Consider the following 16,180-nt stretch of genomic DNA (forward strand, 5'->3'; position numbering starts at 1 on the left):
TCCATTTCATGCCTGCCGGCCGGCGTGGCCGAGCAGTTCTGGGCGCTACAGTCTGGACCCGCGCGACCGCTACGGTCGCAGGTTCGAATCCTGCCTCGGGCATGACTATGTGTGATGTCCTTAGGTTAGTTAGGTTTAAGTAGTACTAAGTTCTAGGGGACTGATGACTTCAGAAGTTAAGTCCCATAGTGCTCAGAGTCATTTGAACCATTTGAACCTTTCATGCCCCTCGACTCTTATAACTGCTTTTGGTTTTGTGGTAAGTTCCTATGGGACCAAATTGCTGACGTCATCGGTCCCTAGGCTTACAGACCACTTAATCTAACTTAATCCAACTTACGCCAAGCATAACACACACACCCATGCCCGAGGGAGGACTGGAACCTCCGAAGGGGGTAGCCGCGCGAAACGTGACAAGGAGCCCCAGAGCGCGCGGTTACCACGCGTGGCTTATAACTGCCACGTGGTTTCTGTATAAATTGTAAATAGCCTTTCGGTCCCTATATTTTATGCCTGCTACCTTCAGTACTTGAAAGACAGTACTCCAGTCAACGTTGGAAATGGCCCTGAGCACTATGGGACTTAACATCTATGGTCATCAGTCCCCTAGAACTTAGAACTACTTAAACCTAACTAACATAAGGACATCACACACATCCATGCCCGAGGCAGGATTCGAACCTGCGACCGTAGCAGTCGCGCGGCTCCGGACTGAGCGCCTAGAACCGCTAGACCACCGCGGCCGGCCCAGTCAACGTTGTCGAAGGCTTTCTCTAAGTCTACAAGTGCTATAGAGGTAAGAATACCTTTCCTTAACCTATGTTCTAAGATAAGTCGTACGGACAGTACTGCCTCGCGGGCTCCTGCATTTCTCCAGAATCCAAACTGATCTTCCCCGAGGCTGACTTCTACCAGTTTCCGCATTCGTCTGTAAAGAATTCGTGTCAGCATTTTGCAACCATGCCTTATGAAGCTGACAGTGAATAATGGTATAAAGCGTTAAACTGTATGCTTGCTGTGTTGACTCATTAATAACTTTAGATCGCTGTTTTCTTGATGTGCCTCCCCATTCCTCTTTCTGTTTATAATCCAGCACACATAAGCTGACCTAGTACTGTAGTTAGCGCACGAGCATCCGCGCGCCGCCGCGGGCCGTACCTCGCCGACACGCCGCCCCCACCGGCGCGGCTAGGTGCGCCCGTAATTACGGAGGTGACGCGCGGAGGCTGTCGGCCGCAGGAGGCTGTCGGGTTACATCGCGGCGCTGCTGCGCGCTAATGAGCGTTTGCGGCGGCAATCCCCCCGGCGCGCTGATCCCCGCCGCGAGAGACAAGCCGGCCGCGGATCCCTTCCTGCGTTTCAAAAGGCCGCCGGCCCAGGGCAGGGCATCGCACCCTCCGCCACTGTCCGCGGCGCTAATGATCGGCCGTTGTCGGCGCAGCGCGGCCCTCGAGCGCCCCCCCTTCCGGCCTCCCCCCCCCCCCCCCCAACCGCTTCCCCCGCGGTGTTTGTCGGGAAATAAAGACGCCCCACGGCGGCCCACAGCACTGGGCGCTAACGACGCTCTGTTGTTTTAGCTCAGCCCTCCCACACAGCCAGTCTGCCGCGCCACTTGCAGCATTTCCGGTCGCAGTGATCGATTCCCTAAGTGTAACATGAACCAGCCGCTAGTCATCCACATTCGTCACCATATTCACTCCCGTCATTGTCATTAATTTAACTCTTTCGGGGCGCACAACGTGTTCACTCGCTTGTGTTGTTCACTTACTTCAGATCCAGATAGACAGTCCGAACTCTACCGACAAATCTCAGAGGTTTATTACTGCTCTTTGCCGATTGTTTTGGTGGGGAACTTCTTACAGAGTAACCAGAGTACTTTATCCGTTCATTAGTTATATTTACACTACTGGCCATTAAAATTGCAACACCAAGAAGAAATGCAGATGATAAACGGATATTCATTGGACAAATGTATTACACCAGACCTCACATGTGATTACATTTTCACGCAATTTGGGTGCATAGATCCTTAGAAATCAGTACCCAGAACAACCACCTCTGGCAATAATAACGGCCTTGATACGCCTGGGCATTGAGTCAAACAGAGCTTGGATGGCGTGTACAAGTACAGCTGCCCATGCAGCTTCAACACGATACCACAGTTCATCAAGAGTGGTGACTGGCATATTGTGACGAGCAACCATTCACTAGACGTTTTCAATTGCTCAGAGATCTGGAGAATGTGCTGCAGCAGTCGAACATTTTCTGTGTCCAGAAAGGCCCGTACAGGACCTGCAACATGCGGTCGTGCATTATCCTGCTGAAACGTAGCGTTTCGCAGGGATCGAATGAAGAATAGAACCACGGGTCGTAACACATCTGAAATGTAACGTCCACTGTTCAAAGTGCCGTCAATGCGAACAAGAGGTAACCGAGAAGTGTAACCAATGGCACCCCATACCATCACGCTGGGTGATACGCCAGTATAGCGATGACGAATACACGCTTCCGATGTGAGTTCACCGCGATGTCGCCAAACACGGATGCGACCATCATGATGCTGTAAACAGAACCTGGATTCATCCGAAAAAATGACGTTTTGCAATTCGTGCACCCAGGTTCGTCGTTGAGTACAGCATCGCAGACGCTCCTGTCTGTGATGCAGCGTCAAGGGTCTCCGAACTGCTGCTGCAAATGTCGTCGAACTGTTCGTGCAGATGGTTGTTATCTTGCAAACGGCCCCATCTGTTGACTCAGGGATCGAGACGTGGCTGTACGATCCGTTACAGCCATGCGGACTGCTAGTGATGCGAGGCCACTGGGATCCAGCACGACGTTCCGTATTACCCTCCTGAACCCACTGATTCCATATTCTCCTAACAGTCATTGGATCTCGACCAACGAGAGCAGCAATGTCTCGATACGATAAACCGCAATCGCGTTAGGCTACAATCCAACCTTTATCAATGTCGGAAATGTGATGGTACGCATGACTCCTCCTTACATGAGGCATCACAACAACGTTTCACCAGGCAACGCCGGTCAACTGCTGTTTGTGTATGAGAAATCGGTTGGAAACTTTCCTCATGTCAGCACGTTGTAGGTGTCGCTACCGGCGCCAACCTTGTGTGAATGCTCTGAAAAGCTAATCATTTGCATATCACGTCATCTTCTTCCTGCCGGTTAAATTTCGCGTTTGTAGTACGTCATCTTCGTGGCGTAGCAATTTTAATGGCCAGTAGTGTATTTATTTAACTTAAGCCACACACGACATTACAAGATTTTTTAAAAATAGGTAAAGTATAAATTTTATATCTTGACTTTAGTATTTCAGTGTGCACCGAGCGAGGTGGCGCAGTGGTTAGCACACTGGACTCGCATTCGGGAGGACGACGGTTCAATCCCGTCTCTGACCATCCTGATTTAGGTTTTCCGTGATTTCCCTAAATCGCTTCAGGCAAATGCCGGGATGGTTCCTTTGAAAGGGCACGGCCGATTTCCTTCTCCATCCTTCCCTCTCCCGAGCTTGCGCTCCGTCTCTAATGACCTCGTTGTCGACGGGACGTTAAACACTAATCTCCTCCTCCTCCTATTTCAGTGTGCCGTCATATTCTTCCTGTAGTATCACTTCTCCCTCCTCACATTCATCTGCTCTCTCTTCCGCTTCTACACTGGAGACCCAAAGAAACTGCTACACCTGCCTAATATCGTGTAGGGCCACCGCGAGAACGCAGAAGTGCAGCAACACGGCGTGGCATGGACTCGACTAAGTCTGAAATAGTGCTGGAGGGAACTGCCACTGTGAATTCTATAGGGCTGTTCATAAATTCGTAAGAGTACGACAGGGTGGAGATCTCTTCTGAACAGCACGTTTCAAGGCATCCCAGAAATGCTCAATAATGTTCATGTCTGCGGAGTTTGGGGGCCAGCGGAAGTGTTTGTGCTCAGAAGAGTGTTCCTGGAGCCACTCTGTAGCAATTCTGGACGTGTGAATGTCGCATTGTCCTGCCGTAATTGTCCAAGTCGGAATGCACAATGGATATGAATGGATGCAGGTGGTCAGACAGGATGGTTACGTACGTGTCACCTGTGAGAGGCGTATCTAGACGTATCAGGCGCCCCATATCACTCCAGTTGCACCCAGCCCATACCATTTCAGAGCCCCCACCATCTTGTACAATCCCCTGTTGTCATGCAGGGCCGCATACCCATACACGTCCACCTGCTCGATACAATTCAAAACGAGAGTCGTCCGACCAGACAACATGTTTCCAGTCATCCACAATCCATTGTCGGTGTTGATGGGGCCAGGCGAGACGTAAAGCTTTATGTCGTGCAGTCATCAAGGGTACACGAATGGGCCTTCGGCTCTGAAAGCCCATATCGATGATCTTTCGTTGAATGGTTCCATGCTGACACTTGTTGATGGTTCAGCATTGAAATCTGCAGCAAATTGCGGAAGGGTTTCACTACTGTCACGTTGAAAGATCCTCTTCAGTCGTCGTTGGCCCCGTTCTTGCGGGATCTTTTCCCGGCCGCAGCGATGTCGGAGATTTGATGTTTTGCCGGATTCCTGATATTCACGGTGCACTCTTGAAATGGTCGTACGGGAAAATCCCCACTTCATCGCTACCTTTGAGACGTCGTGTCCCATCGCTCGTGTGCCGACTATAACACCACGTTCAAACTCACTTAAATCTTGCTAACCTGTCATTGTAGCAGCAGTAACCGATCTAACTACTGCACCAGACACTTGTTGTCTTACGTAGGCATTGCCGACCGCAGTGCCGTACTCTGACTGTTCACATAACTCTGTATTTGAATACGCATGCCTATACCAGTTTCCTTGGCGTTTCAGTGTATATTCTAACTTAAATCTTTCAGTAAAATTCTTCCTGTATCATCACATCTCCCTCCTCATCTTTATCTGCTCTCTCTTCCGGTTCTATAATACTGCTGCCCAGATGAATAAACTTATTGTACATGTTTAAATATTTTAAAAGCTCTGCCACACGAGCCGGAACAGAAAAGGTTATCTCTGGGCCGATTTGCCAATTGGAAAGTCAACGAGGTATCCCACCAACGTAACAGACGTCAGACCAAGAGGCGAGCATTGCCACACCGCTTCAGAGCGAGACAGACAGAAACACAAACATTGCCGTGCTACACAAGTAGGTACTTTGAGATAACACTATGTAAAATTTCAACACACAAGTGGCACTGCAAAATCTAACATCGTCAGAAAGAACCAAGCTCGTCGACCCAAAATAATTATTTAACCACCGCAGCAAGGGAAAGAGCACTCCTACGCCCAGAGCCACCACGTCTCAGGCATGGGCTTGGCCCTTTAAATTAAGACGCATTCAGAGCTCAAAGACACATTCAGTTTTGCTGCAATTGTTCCCTTGTCACTAGACCCAAGAGAATGACAGTATATTGAGTTTCAGTGAAACAAGGTGTAGCTGATCGATGATGCCCTGCCTGTTACCTGCTTGCTGACTTCGACACAGAGATGCAGCCAACATGATGCTACTGCAGCCATGGTCCTTTCCATCAAGGAATACAATCATAACACTGCATTATACATGCATCCACTACACATTACATCCTTCTTACTTTAATCCAATGCCAATGGCTGAGCGATTCTAGGCGCTTCAGCCTGGAACCGCGCGACCGCTACGGTCGCAGGTTCGAATCCTGCCTCGGGCATGGATGTGTGTGATGTCCTTAGGTTAGTTAGGTTTAAGTAGTTCTGATGACCTCAGACGTTAGGTCCCATAGTGCTCAGAGCCATTTGAACCATGTAATACAATATTTTCATGGGGTGGTCATGTTAATTGTTCCATTTGAGAATGTTAGTGATAGAGGGTAGCCAGATGCTCTTCCTGTCGCCACCCTTTCCCCCTTCCGCCCCTCCACCTCCCTCCACATTCCCACTCCACCGCCCCCTGCCACTTCCTCTTCTTTTCCTTACTTTAATCCCATATTTTCGTGGCCTCATCATGTTACTAGCTCCATTTGATGATGTTAGTGACAGAACGTAGCCAACTGGTCTACATGTCGCCACTCCTTCTCCCCTTCTGTCACTCCATTTCCCTCCCCACTCTCCCTCCTTGCCGTTCCCCTCCTTCCTGCCACCCTTTCCCTCTCCCTACACCTCCTCCTTTCTCCCACCCACTTCCCTTCTTTTACACCCACCCCTCCCTGCTCCTCCCATCCCCTTCCCATCTCTTCCTCCTTTTATCCACTGCCTCTCCCTTTTCCCATCTCCTTCTCCCTGCCCCATTTCCCTCTCCCTGCCCCACCCTCCCCTCCTACCTTCCCCTCCACCCTCCCCCTACTTCCACCCTCCTCCTCCCTCATCCATTCCTCCATCGCCTCCCACCCCTCCCATCTCCCCAACCCCCTGCCCCCTTCCCATAAAGGAATTTGTGTACTCCAACTGTCTGTATCAAAAGTTATCGCATATGAAAGTGCGAGAACGTTCTCTAAAAGTTGACAAATTGTGTTACTTAGAAGGGACATGGATATCAGTCTAGTATTCACCTAGTCACATGTGGCAAACTGCCTGAAAACCGCATCCAGGCTGGTGGCACAACTAGCCTCGTTGTTTATCCTCTAGTCAGATACGATCCAGAAACAGCATGCTTCCCAAGATCCAAAAGTAGCATGATAACCTATGCAGCAGCTCTGACAGATCCATCCATACACTCATCTATACTCCACAAATACACATATGAAACAACTCGCATATATCGCCAATGGAATAGGCCAGTACAGGCAGAGCACGAACACTCTTTCTGACAGGTGACTGAACCCACGTAGTGGTTGTTATTAATTTAACTCTTTCGAAGTTTCCAACATATTAACTCGCTTGTGTTATTCACTTACCTTAGACCGAGGTACTCAGAGAGTCCATACTCTGTCGACAAACCTCATTCATAAGACCTCTTGATTGAATGTTTTGATCTCAGAGACCATACATCTCCAGTGGCTCATTACAGAGTCATGTGACTAACTCATTCTCTCATTACTTCGGTAAGGCACTCGTGGTATTCCAAGATATTTGAAAAATCACATAAAATATAGCTTTGTATGCTCATATTAGTTGCAGTGATCCACTAAGGCACATGTGTGTTGGAAGAAAGAACTCCATTGGATAACCAGGGTTTGCTCTCTCTCAGTTCACATTCCTTGATGAGGTGACAGATGCACTGGCTTGGAGCTCCACAGTCACAGTTTGTTGTTGGACGTTTTCTCCACTTGCATAGGTTTTATGCACAAATACCGTGTCCCATGCAGATTCTGTTTAAATTTTTCCATATATGGCGACGGGTTTCAAAATCACTGGTCACTTCTGATGGATCTATTAAGTCACCTAGGTATTAGGGGTTGGTTTCAATTCGAACCATTTGGCAACGAGGTGTTGACAAGACGCCAGTGTGGGTTTTGGCGTAGTAGCCAGTTTCTTGCCAGCTGGAGTATGTCTGGGTATCTCCTGGAGGATTGTTCATGATTTTCTTGTATTCGTTAGACTGCTTCCCGTTATTTATTTATTTATCTTATGGCATGACAAACTACATTGGAATCAGCATAAAAGAGAATATACATTGTTAAAATATAGGATACAAACATAAAAAAATAATATAAATTGAACATTATCACGGCCGGCCGAAGTGGCCTTGCGGTTCTAGGCGCTGCAGTCTGGAACCGCGAGACCGCTACGGTCGCAGGTTCGAATCCTGCCTCGGGCATGGATGTGTGTGATGTCCTTAGGTTAGTTCTGTTTAACTAGTTCTAAGTTTTAGGGGACTAATGACCTCAGAAGTTGAGTCCCATAGTGCTCAGAGCCATTTGAACCATTTTTGAACATTATCACATAACAATAAATGTAAAACTATAATAGAAAACAATAAGCCTGCATATAGTTCAGATTCCAGTATTTTCAGCAATTACAATACCACACTTAGATTCTGCAGCCATTCCACAGCTTGTGGTGTTGCCCTCAGGAAGTCATCAGTGCTATTGAACGCCCTCAGTGGACACTCGCTGACGATATGGTGGTTGGTTTGTTCTTTGGCACCACAGTCGCACCCAGTGTCAGGTCTTTAAGTTCCATCTGTACATCGAGGATCCGCATCGGCCATGACCTGTCCGTATTCTGTTCAGTGTTACCCAGGTTTTCCTTGGGAGGTGAAAGCTGGCTGGATAGTTGGGAGTCTCGAATAAAGTATGCCATCTTGGATCGGCTCTGTTTCTCCAGTCAGTTCGCCAGATTTCAACGCCATTGTAGTTTTGGCTCAGAAGTTGCTGTGCGGCCTTCACAGGAGCATTTCTGGGTCTGAGTCTTCTAAATACAGTAAAGTCCTGGTGGATTGGCAGGGCTTTATTACTGGAGATCTTTTTAAACTTTCTTATGATTATGTTACATCGTCGTATATGAGGCGGTTCGATGTTACTGAGGACTGGTAGACAGGAGAGTGGGGTGGTTTTAATAGCTCCAGCAATTATTCTCATCGTCTGATTAAGCACTACACCTACTTTTCTCACGTGCGGGCTGTTTAGCCACACCGACGCGCAGCTGAAATTCTTAAAGCGTTTGCCGAAGTTCCCTATGTAGCTGTCATGTGTCCTCCTCTTGGAGGCGGTATTCGTAACATGTTGTTTGAAAGATGAAATTCTGTCCGACGTCACACCTCGATATTTGGGATGCTTTTGGTATCTGAGCACCGTGTTGTCAAAAGATATGCTCAGTTGGCGATTAACGTCTCTCTTATTTATTTGAAAGCAACTAGCTTCGGTCTCGGTAAGGTTAAACTTGTGTGACAATTTTATCATTGAGGATAGAAAGTTGTGACAAAGTCAGACATTTAAGTCACTAGAAGCTGGCCAATGTTCTCAGCCACAATAGAAGTGGAGGAAGTGATGACAGGACACATCGGAGAAGATACAATGACGGCCCTTCAATTTGGCCATGAAACGAATACTAGAAAACTGTAGAGTGCAGAGCACTAGCGAAACAGTAGTTACATACCTACCACCAACAACGTATACATGCGCGGCTCCCCCCGTCGGAGGTTCGAGTCCTGCCTCGGGCACGGGTGTATGTATTGTCCTTAGCGTAATTTAGTTTAAGTTAGATTAAGTAGTGTGTAAACTTAGGGACCAATGACCTCACCAGTTTTGTCCCATAAGACCTTACCACAAATTTCCAAAATTGTGCACTGTAGACAAAGAGTGGGGACAAATAGTTTTAAACCCAAAGTTCAGCTCTGTCAGTTTACTATGTTGCAATAAATGCACTGAGGCGCAGTCTTGGTGTTAAACATATGCCATGAACACTTGTTATTGACACCAGGTGTAGAAGTATGAAACCGGAATTTGGTTGCAATAAATACAAGTCCGTTGTTTGAAACTGATAAGCAATATTTTATTCAAAATAATCTCCATTGCTATTTATACATTCCTCCCACCTCACCGGCAGGCTATGAATGCCACGCCAAAAAACAGTCCTTTATTTGAAGCGAACCAGTCAGCGAGCCATTTTCGTACATTTTCATTCGAGATGAAGCGTTGTCCAGCGAGAGCGTGTTCCATGATGCAAATAGATGATAATCGGACGGAGCCACGCCTAGAGAATAAGCCGCATGCCCTAGTATTTCCCAACTGAACGCCTCGATCGTTTTCCTCACCCGTTTTGTTGTGTGTGATGGGGCGTTATTATGGAGTAAAATGACTTTGTGTTGCCTTTTTTCGATACTCCGGTCGTTTTTCAATAATACTCGATTTAAATCGATCATTTCCTGTTGGTAGCGATCAGTGTTAACGCTTTCAGCAGCTAATAATATATGACACTCTTCTGATCCCAACAAACACAGAGTATTGTCTTCTTTCCAAAGCGATTTGGTCTTGCAGTGGATGTCGATGGTTTTCCTGGATTCACCCATGATTTACGACGCTAAGGATTCTCAAAATATATTCATTTTTCGTCACCTGTCACTATTTGACGGATAAAAGACTTTCTTTTGTATCTGGCGAGCATCATTTCACAAGTGATCTTTCGATTTGCTTGCTGTCTTTCATTCACTTTATGCAGAACCCATTTTCCCACTTTTTGCACCTTTCCCGTAGCTTTCAGCCGAAGAGAAACGGCTTTATGTGTCACATTCAATTTTTCCGCGAGTTCCTGTTAAGTCTGAGTATTATCTACATCCAACAGGGCCTGCAATTCGTTGTCATCGAACTTTTTCGGTGGTTTTCCGCGTTCATCGTTTCTCACTCCAAAATTAACACTCCTGAATTTTTTGAACCACTGGAAACACTGTGTTTTCCCAAGAGCATGTTCTCCGAAAGCTTCAACAAACATTCGATACCATTCTGCAGCAGTTTCTTCAAATGATAACAGAAAACCAATGATGTCCGCAAATCGTAGTTTGGAGGCACAAAACGCGACACGTTTACGGGTTTGAAACAGATACCAATGCATGGAACTTGGGTTACTGTTTGTTGGCATTCGTCGTCAGTCGTTACAGGAAGCAGATGGCGCTCCAGACGCGGCCTCACGGGCCGTACACTGACGGCTAGCACCATCTATATAGAAATTCCGGTTTCATACTTCTACACCTGGTAAAAGGTGTAAGTTGCCTATGTCAATAAAAAAAATTAAGTACTTATTTTCGGTTATTAGTTTCTTATCTTAAAGTATTTAGTTTACGATCCCCCATTATCCGCATAATGTTGACCTTTAAAGTCACGGACATCTTGTATACACCTGTGCACCAGGTCAAATTTTCTCTCTGCGTAAGCGATATACGAAAGTGGTGTAAGTATACTTTTAGATTGCGCCAGAAAACGTTTTCTTAATCCCTTTCGAGTTGGTGATTACAAATTATTACTCATTTCTACACGTCTGCATCACTTTTGATCTTTCACATTACTGTAACATAGCGATTCAATTCGCCTTTCTTTGTACATGTTCGATCTCTTGTGTTAATTCGACAAAATACGCCATACGAATGTAAACACTCTATTTCGTAGACAAAATTTTGATTCCGAGCGTCCTACCAATGAATCTGAGCCTAAACAATTGCTTTGATTTGTTCATTTCACTTCGTGGTCTCACGCCACAAGGTTACATAAGTCTGTGACATCACATAAGAACAATAAGTTTCAGCGTATGTAATAACACCTGATACTTTCAACATAGCTTTTCAACATTCGAGGAATAATTTATACCAGATATATACAAAAAAAAAAAAAAGTTTTTCAAAATTCCAGATTGATCAAGCGTACAGAGTATCGCTAAGGAGAGAAGACACGAAATAGTTCCTGAGGAGACACGGCATAAATACGAATACCTCTTTGATGGACTGCCACAGAATGCAACAAATGTATTGCGTTGTCAGTTTATTTCTCTCCCCTCTTTAATACTAATTTATTGAGGATTTAACGTGTAGTCCGTATTTTATGAAATAAATCCGATCAGCTCATGCGTCACGTACAAGCCGGCCAAGTTGTATCACACCCTATCACACAAGATCATACAGCAGCTACCCCATACATCATAAAAGCTGGTCGAAAATTGATATAGTGTTAAAAAGAGAGCCTCTCCTACTGCTCTTTCTGTTGTATACTTTTATCCTGTCTCCTCCAACGTACTATCAAAATTTGTTATTCTCATTTGTCTGATGCACATTTGTCCGTTGGGCCTGAATTATTCAGCCCGGCATGAAATATTTTTCGTGACGTGAGCGTGTAATTAACAATTTGTAAGTTATTTTTACGGTTTGGTGACTTCATGTCTGAACCAAATACCACATTTCCAATATACGCTCTAAGACAAAAAAAGACGCTCCTCGAAGGAGTTACGGTAATTAGTCACAAACTGGTATTCATACAGGTATCAACGGACAGTGCGAAACTGTAAACTTTGGCGGCCGGTGGATGAATGTGTGTCGCTGCAGCGAAGTTTCACCGCGCAGCTGACAAGAATAGTAAGCAGGCGACATTTCGATACGTCTGTATAAAATCTCTGCGAATTTCGTCCCTTGTACTCAGTTGGACAGTGACTACGCCTCCAAACAGACGGGTGAAAAATATATGCATATATGGGCTAAAACTGAAATAAATGAGCCCTCGTTCACAATTTTTTAGTATTATTAACTAGTTTTCAACACTTCTAAGAGTGCCTTCATCAGAATTTAGACATTTAATGTGGTCTATAACATAATTACAAATTTGCGGAAAGAAAAAGTATTTTTATATAAAAAAGTGTAAGTACTAATTAACGATACAAGACAGAGACAGTAATTACATGTCACGTATAAAATAAATAACAGGCCAGAAGGGCTTTAGTCACAAAATATTTAGAAGGAATGTACTTACACTTTTTTATATAAAAAACTTTTTCTTCCCACAAATTTGTGATTAAATTGTGTCCGAGGGCTCATTTGTTTCAATTTTAATTTATAAACGGTCACTGAACCAAGCAGCCATGTTCAAAACTTTGCACATGTCGGCATTTGAGAGAGGACGACGCGTAGTTGGGCTCAAAGAAATCGGTCTTGGTAATCGTCGAATCGCCTAACATTAGAACACAAGCGATGATACTATTCAACGATGTTCGCAGGAATGGGTGAGCCACGGCCGAACCCAGCGTCAAGAAAGAAGTGGTCGATCTAGAGAGACGACAATAAGTAAGGTCTGAACAATCGTCAGCGAGGCGCTCAGAGCCCCGGATTCAGCATTATCATCGATGCGACGCGCCACTGGTATCATTAACAGGCGGCTCACAGCAATGGTGTAGAGCTCACAGCGCCCCTTGCGCCAACTACCATTGACTTCCGAACACCAACAAACCAGTTTGCAGCGATGTCGGGCACATTCGACCTAGAATCTCACTGACTGGGGTAAAACCGCCTTCATTGATGAGTCTCGCTTCCAAAGTATCTGGAGACGCTCCCGACAGCTGTGGGATACCAACCTGAACCCAGTAAAACAATACCAAACGCCGTTATTTAGGTTTTATTTTTAGGCTATCAGTTTCAAAAAAAAATGGTTCAAATGGCTCTGAGCACTATGGGACTTAACATATGTGGTCATCAGTCCCCTAGAACTTAGAACTACTTAAACTTAACTAACCTAAGGACATCACACACATCCATGCCCGAGGCAGGATTCGAACCTGCGACCGTAGCAGTCGCGCGGTTCCGGACTGAGTGCCTAGAACCGCTAGACCACCGTGGCCGGCGCTACCAGTTTCGACGATACATTGACGGCAAATCATCGAATAGAACGGAAGTGATATCTGGCGTTCCTCAAGGTAGTGTCATAGGTCCTCTGCTGTTCCTGATTTATATAAATGATATAGGTGATAATCTGAGCAGTCCCCTTAGACCAATTCCAATTACAAAATGATCTAGAGAGAATTTCTGTATGGTGCGAAAAGTGGCAATTAGCGCTAAACAAAGAAAAGTGCGAGGTCATCCACATGGGTACTAAAAGAAATCCGATAAATTTGAGTATACGATAAATCGCACGAATCTAATGGCTATCAATTCGACTAAATACCTAGGAATTACAGCTACGAGCAACTTAAATTGGAGAGACCACGTAGATAATATTGTGGGGAAGGCGAAACAAAGATTGCACTTTGTTGGTAGAACACTTAGAAGATGCGTCAAACCCACTAAAGAGACAGCCTACGTTACACTTGTCCGTCCTCTGCTGGAATATTGCTGCGCGGTGAGGGATCCCTACCAGGTAGGATTGACAGAGGACATCGAAAAAGTGCAAAGAAGGGCAGCTCGTTTCGTGTTATCGCACAATAGGGCTGAGAGTGTCACTGATATGATACGCGAGTTGCCGGCCGCGGTGGCCGTGCGGTTCTAGGGCTGCACTCCGGAACCGCGGGGCTGCTACGGTCGCAGGTTCGAATTCTGCCTCGGGCATGGATGTGTGTGATGTCCTTAGGTTAGTTAGGTTTAAGTAGTTCTAAGTTCTAGGGGACTGATGACCTAAGATGTTAAGTCCCATAGTGCTCAGAGCCATTTGAACCATTTGATACGCGAGTTGGTGTGGGAGTCACTGAAACAAAGGCGGCTTTCTTTGCGGCGAGATCTATTTACAAAATTTCAACCAGCAACTTTCTCTTCCGAATGCGTAAATATTTTATTGACACCCACCTACGTAGGGAGAAATGATCATCATAATAAAATAAGAGAAATCAGACCTCGACCGGAAAGATTTAGGTGTTCCTTTTTCCCACGCGCCATTCGAGAGTGGAATGGTAGAGAAGTAGTATGAAAATGGTTCGATGAACCATCTGCCAGGCATTTAAGTGTGAATTGCAGAGTAACCACGTATATGTAGATCTTCACGCCTATACAGTGAACGTTATAACCCAGCAATAGGTACATATTAAAATTAAGATACAGATCGTATTGTCTAAAAGATGCAAGTGTTGCATATTAATTTACGTAATTAAAAATATACAGTGAAGCTTATAACAGAACAATATTCCATAGATACTCCCCAGAAGTATGATGTTAGGAATTTTCTGCCCAAATAACTGATGTGGGTTCCATGTTCCAAATAGTGTTCATATGAATAGAAACATAAAAATCTTGTCTTATTGTTGAAAAGGGTGTGTATTTTGAAAAGTTAACATACGTAATACCCACTTTTCGGTTGTGGTGTCCATGGTCTTATCATATTGGTGGACATATGTTTCCTTTTATTTTTTACTTTTCGTATTTTTATTTTTATTTTTTACTTCTTACAGTCATCATCCTAGAGTGTTCTTTTGGTTCATCCTTGTTGAATGTTGTTTAGTAACCATTGAGTACAGCTATGGTGTTTCCATATGTGTAATGACTTTAAAGGTATCGTTCCTTTATGTATATCTACTATAAATAGCACCATTGCTTATAGTATACGCCTTTACTTTACCTGATATATATGATCCTGTTACTTATTTTACATATGATTAATCGGTCACTTTACCCGTCTTTTACCTTCTGACAAAACCAGTAGAGTCTGTCATGTATAACCATACATTTTTACAGACAACGGATATACCGGACTGATGGTTGCATTACTGTGACACTTCTGTTTTATAAACACTTCCATTAGGTTACTAAGGATTTCACAATATGCATGAATAACCAATTAATTTCTGATGGAACATATTACGTAGTGTCATGTAGATTTTAATTAAGACTGAGTTCTTTTAATTGTGTAAATTAATATGTAACACTTGCATTTGTTAGACAATTCGCTCTGTATTTTAATATGTACTTATTTCTCTGTTATAACCTTCACTGTATATATTTTAATTACGTAAATTAATATGCAGCACTTGCATCTTTTAGACAATACGCTCTGTATTTTAATTTTAGTATGTACTTATTGCTGTGTTATAACCTTCACTGTATACGCCTAAAGATGACGTAATGTACCGTCGAAACTGGTAGCTTACAAATAAAAACTAAATAACGGCGATTGGTATTGTGTTATTGGATGTTGACCAACCGTAGTCCCATACTCCAGACAGAAGGTGGAGTTACATTCACCAACCTGAATGTCGCTCGTCATACAGCCCGACAACCAGGAGTGGTGGTCTGGGATGTCATTTCATTTCATAGCTGAACCTCTTTGGTTGTCACCCGCGGCACCCTTACAGCGCAGCGGTACGTCGACTATCTTCTGCGCCCTGTTTTGTTGCCCTTCGTGGCAAGCTTGGGCTTACATTTCGGCAGAGTAGTGTCCGCCCGTACACGGTCAGATTTTCTACTGCGTATCTTGCCAAACCCTACCTTGGTCAGCAAGGTCGCCTTATCTCTCCCCAATTGAGAACGTTTGGAGCATTATTGGCATGACCCTCCAACCAGATCGGGATTTTGACGATCTAACGCACCAGCTGGGCATAATTTGGCACTATTTTCCTCAGGAGACCGTCCAACTACTCTGTCAATCAATACCGGGTCGAATAACTGCTAGCATAAGGGTCAGAGGTGCACAAACGCGCCGGCCGTTGTGGCCGTGCGGTTCTAGGCGCTTCAGTCTGGAACCGCGTGACCGCTACGGTCGCAGGTTCGAATCCTGCCTCGGGCATGCATGTGTGTGATGTCCTTAGGTTAGTTAGGTTTAAGTAGTTCTAAGTTCTAGGGGACTGATGACC

General features: G+C 45.0%; 1 protein-coding gene across 1 annotated transcript in view; it reads left to right on the forward strand.

Annotated features, from left to right (window-relative positions):
* The window catches only part of LOC126205244 (tubby-related protein 4), a 518,596-nt gene that overhangs the window by 361,545 nt on the left and 140,871 nt on the right, over nt 1–16,180 (forward strand). The window lies entirely within an intron of this gene.

The sequence above is a fragment of the Schistocerca nitens genome, chromosome 1 (genome assembly GCF_023898315.1).
Source record: "Schistocerca nitens isolate TAMUIC-IGC-003100 chromosome 1, iqSchNite1.1, whole genome shotgun sequence".
Lineage (NCBI taxonomy): Eukaryota > Metazoa > Arthropoda > Insecta > Orthoptera > Acrididae > Schistocerca > Schistocerca nitens.